General features: G+C 39.6%; 1 pseudogene across 1 annotated transcript; it reads right to left on the bottom strand.

Moving 5' to 3' along the window:
- Nucleotides 1-4,039: 4,039 nt before the first annotated feature.
- On the bottom strand, nucleotides 4,040-5,484 carry LOC100359876 (multifunctional protein ADE2-like; annotated as a pseudogene). The gene has a single exon (XR_015646464.1). The product of XR_015646464.1 is annotated as a multifunctional protein ADE2-like (transcript).
- Between the last annotated feature and the right edge of the window lie 516 nt (nucleotides 5,485-6,000).

The following is a 6,000-nucleotide window of genomic DNA, read 5'->3' as shown; positions in this document are numbered from 1 at the left end:
CTTATGACTCCCAGGTTTAGAAAGCTTTTATGGAAATGAACAAGCCTGTCAGTATTCTATCTCAATTGTTTTTCTTATTTGCCTACCAGATATCCCTAGTCCTTGACAACTCCTGACTCTTGTCCAGGCTGGACCCCAACACTATTGCTCTGTAGTATAGCTTGAGGTCAGGGATGGTGATTCTCCCAGAAGTTCTTTTATTATTAAGAATTGTTTTCACTATTCTGGGATTTTTGCCTTTCTAGATGAATTTGAGAATTGCTCTTTCCATATCTTTGAAAATTAGTGTTGTGATTTTGATGGGATTTTATTGAATTTGTAGATTGCTTTTGATAGAATGGCCATTTATACTATGTTAAATCTGTCAATCCATGATAATGGGAGATCTCTCCATTTTCTGAGATCTTCCTCAATTTCTTTCTTGAGAGACTTGAAGTTCTTGTCATACAGATTTTTCACTTGTCTGGTTAGAGTTACCCCAAGATATTATGTATTATTAGAGACTATTGAGAGGGGTGTTATTCCCCCAAATTTCATTTTCAGCCTATATATTTTTGTATACACGAAGGCTACTGATTTATTAGGGTTAATTTTATATCCAGTCACTTTGCTGAAGTAGTTTATCAGCTGTAGAAGGTCTCTGGTAAAAATTTTGGGGTCACTTATGTATAGTACCATATCATCTGCATATAGTGATACCTTGACTTCTTCTTTGCCAATTTGTATCCCCTTGATCTCCTTTTGTTGTCTTATTGCTCCATCTAAAACTTCCAGCATTATGTTGAATAAATATGAGGAAAGTGGGCAACCTTGTCTTATCACTGATTTTAGTGGAATTGCTTCAAGTATCACTCCATTTAATTTAATATTGGCTGTTGTTTTGCTGTATATTGCTTTCATTATGCCTTGAATTCCTGATCTTTCCAAGACTTTTAACATAAAGAGGGGTTGTATTTTGTCAAATCCTTTTTCAGCATATAAGGAAAGGATCATGGGATTTTTTTCTTTGAGTTTGTTTATATAGTGGGATATGTTAATAAATTTTCATATATTGAACCAACCTTGCATCCCTGGGATGAACCCTACTTGATGGTGGTGAATAATTTTTTTATTGAATTTTTTTATTTCCATTTCAAATGCTATTCCCTTTCCCAGCTGTCTGTCCATAAGCACCCTATACCCTCTCCTCCTCTTCTTCTATAAGAATGTTCCCTTCCCCATTAACCCCCTTCCTGACCCCCTGACATTCCCCTTCATTGGTGGTCCAACCTTGGCAGGACTCAAGGGCTTCTCCTTCTTTTGGTGCCCAACAAGGCTATCCTCTGCTACATATGCAGCTGGAACCATGGTTTAGTCCATGCATAGTTTTAGGTGGTGGTATAGTCCCTGGGAGCTCTGGTTGGTTGGTATTATTGTTCTTATGGGTTTACAAGCCTCTTCAGCTCTTTTAAACCTTTCTCTAATGCTAGCAAAGGGGGTCCTGTTCTCAGTTCAATGGTTTGCTGCTAGCAGTCACCTCTGTATTTGACATGCTCTGGCAAGTGTGTATATATATATATAGTGAACATATTAGAGAATGTGTCTTTGTTGTATGTTGGAGCATGTTTTGGGTATATGGCCAGGAAAGGTATAGCTGGGTCCTCGGGTAGTGCGATTTCTAATTTTCTGAAGAATCTCCAGACTGATTTCCAGAGTGCTTATATGAGTTTGCAACCTCACCATCATGGAGGAGTGTTCCTTTTTCTCCACATTTCCCACAGAATCTGTTGTACCTGGGTTTTTGATTTTAGCCATTCTGACTGGTATGAGGTAGAATCTCAGTGCTGTTTCGATTTGCATTTCCCTGATGAATAAGGGTGCTGAGCATTTCTTTAGGTACTTCTCAGGCATTTGCTATTCCTCAGCTGAGAATATTTTGTTTAGCTCTGTACCATATTTTTAATAGGGTTATTTGACTCTCTGGAGTCTAACTTCTTGAGTTCTTTGTATATATTTGATATTATCAATCTATTGTATGTAGGATTGATAAAGATCTTTTCCTAATCTGTTGGTTGCTGTTTTGTCCTAAGAACAGTGTCTTTGATTTACAAAAGCTTTGTAGTTTTATGAGGTCCCATTTGTTGATTTTTGATCTTACAGCCTGAACCATTTGTGTTTTGTTCAGGAAATTTTCCCCAGTGCCCACGTGTTCGAGATTCTTCCCCACTTTTTCTTCTATTAGTTTTAGTGTATCTGGTTTGATGTAGCAGTCCCTGATCCACTTGGACTTAAACTTTGTACATGGTGATAAGAATGGATTGACTTGCATTTTTGTACATGCTGACCTCCAGTTGAACCAGCACCATTTGTTGAAAATGCTATCTTTTTTTCCCACTGCATGTTTTTAGCTCCTTTGTTGAAGAATAAGTGACCATAGGTGTGTTTGTTCATTTCTGGGTCTTCCAGTTCTATGCCCTTGATCTACATGCTTTTCTCTATATGAATACCATAAAGTTTTTTTGTTTGTTTGTTTGTTTGTTTTTTATCACTGTTGCTCTGTAATACTGCTTGAGGTCAGGTATGGTGATTCCCCAAGAAGTTCTTTTGTTGTTGACTATAGTTTTCCATATCCTGGGTTTTTCATTATTCCAAATGAATTTGTAAATTGCTCTTTCTAACTGTATGAAGAATTGAGTTGGAATTTTGATGGGGATTGCATTGAATCTGTAGAGTACTTTTGACAAAATGGCCAATTTTACTATATTAATCCTGCCAATCCATGAGCACGGGAGATCTTTCCATCTTCTGAAGTCTTCTTCAATTTCTTTCTTCAGAGACTTGAAGTTCTTGTCAGACAGATCTTTCACTTGCTCGGTTAGAGTCACACCTGAGGTACTTTATATTATTTGGGACTATTGTGAAGGGTATGATTTCCCTAACTTCTTTCTCAGCCTGTTTATCCTTTGAGTAGCCAAAGGCTCCTGAATGGTTTGAATTAATTTTATGTCCAGCCACTTTCCTGAAGTTCTCTGGTTGAATCTTTGGTGACACTCAAGTATACTATCATATCACCTGCAAATAGTGATATTTTGATTTCTTCCTTTCCAATTGGCATCCCTTTGTTGTCTGATTGCTCTGACTTGGTCTACAAGTACTATATTGAATAAGTAGTGAGAGAGTGAACAGCCTTGTCTAGTCCCTGATTTTAGTGAGATTCCTTCAAGTTTCTCTCCATTCAGTTTAATGTTAGCTACTGGTTTGTTGCTTATTGCTTTTACTATGTTTAGGTATGGGCCTTGAATTCCTGATCTTTCCATGACTTTGAACATAAAAAGGGGGTTGTATTTTGTCTGCTTTCTCCGCATCTAGTGAAATGATCATGTGAGTTTTTTACTTTGAGTTTGTTTATATAAAGGATTATATTGATGGATTTCTGTATATTGAACCATCCTGGCATCTTTGGGATGAAACCTACTTGATCATGATGGATAATCATTTTGATGTTTTCTTGGATTTACTTTGCAAGAAATTTATTGAATAGTTTTGCATCAATATTCATAAGGGAAATTCATCTGAATTCTCTTTCTTTGTTGGGTCTTTGTGACGTTTAGACATAAGCGTAATTGTGGCATCATAGAAGGAATTGGGTAGTGTACATTCTGTTTCTATTTTGCAGAATAGTTTGGCAGTATTGGTATGCAGCTGTGTGTGTGTGTGTGTGTGTGTGTGTAGTATTTTTAAAATTTTTTATTAGATATATTTCTTCACTTACATTTCAAACATTATTCCCTTTCCCGATTTCCTGTCCATAAGCCCCCATTCACTTCCCTCCCCCTCCCTCATACGGGTATTCCCCCTATACATCCCCCTTATTGTCCCCCAACATATTCCCCTGCACTGAGGGTACAACCTTGGCAGGACCAAGGGCTTCCCCTTCCACTGGTACCCCAACAAAGCTATTCTCTGCTATATATGCAGTTGGAGCCCTGGGTCAGTCTATGTATAGTCTTTCAGTAGTGGTTTAGTCCCTGGAAGCTCTGGTTGGTTGGCATTGTTATTCTTTTTTTTTTTTCCGGGTTAAAGGTTATTTATTGTGAGGCAGTCTACATGGATGCTGGGAGCCAAACTCAGGGCATCTGCAGGAGAGCCATACTGGTTCTTGAACCACAGACACATTGCTCCAGTTCCATAATTACATATTTACCCAACAATGACTATATAGAAAGCGAGATGTAATTTAGCAGCGTTGTGCCAAGATCCCCTCCCCAGCAAATACAGGGTCTCAATACACAATTCAGGCTGGCCTTGAATTTAGTGATCCTCTAGAGTGCTCAGGCTACAGGGACATATCACTACATAGAGCCAGAAAATAAACTGAATTGTTTTCTCTGATGTGAAATCATTTTGCTTGATTTTTTTTTTAAATCCAAACTAGGAATATGTAACTTTTCTCCTACAAATTAAATTGCTTTATTACAAATTGCACTCTCTGATTTTCTTATCAGCCTGCTTTAAGGATATCCACGTGTTCAGTTTGCTCGCTCGAAGTTTGGCCCACACTAAATGGTTGTTTAACCCAAATATCTGAGCAGCAAACTGGGCTGATCCTTCTGGAGAAAGTATAGTTGAACAGCCAATACCACTGGGCAGTCGCAGAGATGACCACACATCCTGAGCACCCCAGTCTGCTGTGATTGGGGGACAGCTGATAACCGGGTATGCAGTATTACCAGACATCACTGGGCCCAGTCCATTGCTCCTGCCCGCCACTGCGACAAATACAGTAGGTATGCCATCCCCTTCATATTCTGCTTTAATCCTCAAAGTTTCATCTGGTCCTTTATGTGCAGATGTTACTCTAAGTTCACATGGAATCCCAAAGTTTCCACAAGCCTTCTTAATTTTTTCACAGTGACCAAAGTCAGAGGTCGACCCCATCAGCACTACCACCCTGCACTGACTGTTTGACTTGAGAAGCAACTCCACTCGGTCTGCAACCCACTCAAAGTTCTTCTTTACCATCTGGAGTCCTTCCGGAGTTACTTCTTTGAGATCCCGATAAGACTGTTTGTCTTTCTCCTGGCTCCGATCTCCTGATGGCCATAGTCTCCAGGAATCATTATCTATGACATCAGCAAGAACAATCTCTTTGGTGGTTACATCAACGCCAAACTCAATCTTCATATCAACCAGCGTACAGTTTTGGGGCAGCCAGGATTTCTCCAGAATTTCAAAAATAGCTTGTGTGGCATGACTCATGATATCCACTTCAGTTTGCCCTATAACGAGTCCAGCAAAACAAAATTTTGCAGCGATGAGTTGCTCCTCAGACCACTGTGGGTCGTTATTGGCATCATCCTTGAAGAACATCTCTACTTTTGGTGGATAAAACCTATACCCCTCCTTCACACCAGGGTTCCTTTTGAGAAAAGATCCAGTGGCGATTCTTCGGCATACCCACTCAATTGGAATCATTTCACACTGGGGTGCAATGAAAGCAGTCTCCCCACATTTCTTGGTGAAAGCAGTTTTTATACCGAGATCCTTAAGGACCAGAGTCGGTTCCTATCACCCATGACTAGAGGCTCAAACTCTCCTGTAACTCTAACTCCAGAGGATCCAATGCCTTTGGCCTTCTATAGCACCTGCACTCACACACACACACACACACACACACACACACACACACACACACACACACACATACACACACACACACACACACACACACACACAATTAATTAAAATCATCTAAGGTTGACAAAATAAGATGACTTTTTCTATTTCTCAAACAGTAGTTTCATTTCAGTATCGCATGGCAAACCATGCATGAGACCTAAAGCCTGGTGCTCAGCGTTTTACCGGCATTGTTGTTCTTTTGGGGTTGCTAGCTCCTTCAACTCTTTCAATACTTCCTCTAATTCCCTCCAAGGGGGTCTTGTCCTCAGTTTGGTGGTTTGCTGCTAGCATTGACCTCTGGATTGGACATGCTCTGGATGTGTCTATCAGGAAAGATCTGTA

This window comes from Rattus norvegicus, chromosome X, assembly GCF_021556685.1.
Source record: "Rattus norvegicus strain SHRSP/BbbUtx chromosome X, alternate assembly SHRSP_T2T, whole genome shotgun sequence".
Lineage (NCBI taxonomy): Eukaryota > Metazoa > Chordata > Mammalia > Rodentia > Muridae > Rattus > Rattus norvegicus.
Note: the sequence above shows the minus strand (reverse complement) of the source record. Positions and strands in the feature narration are given on the sequence as shown.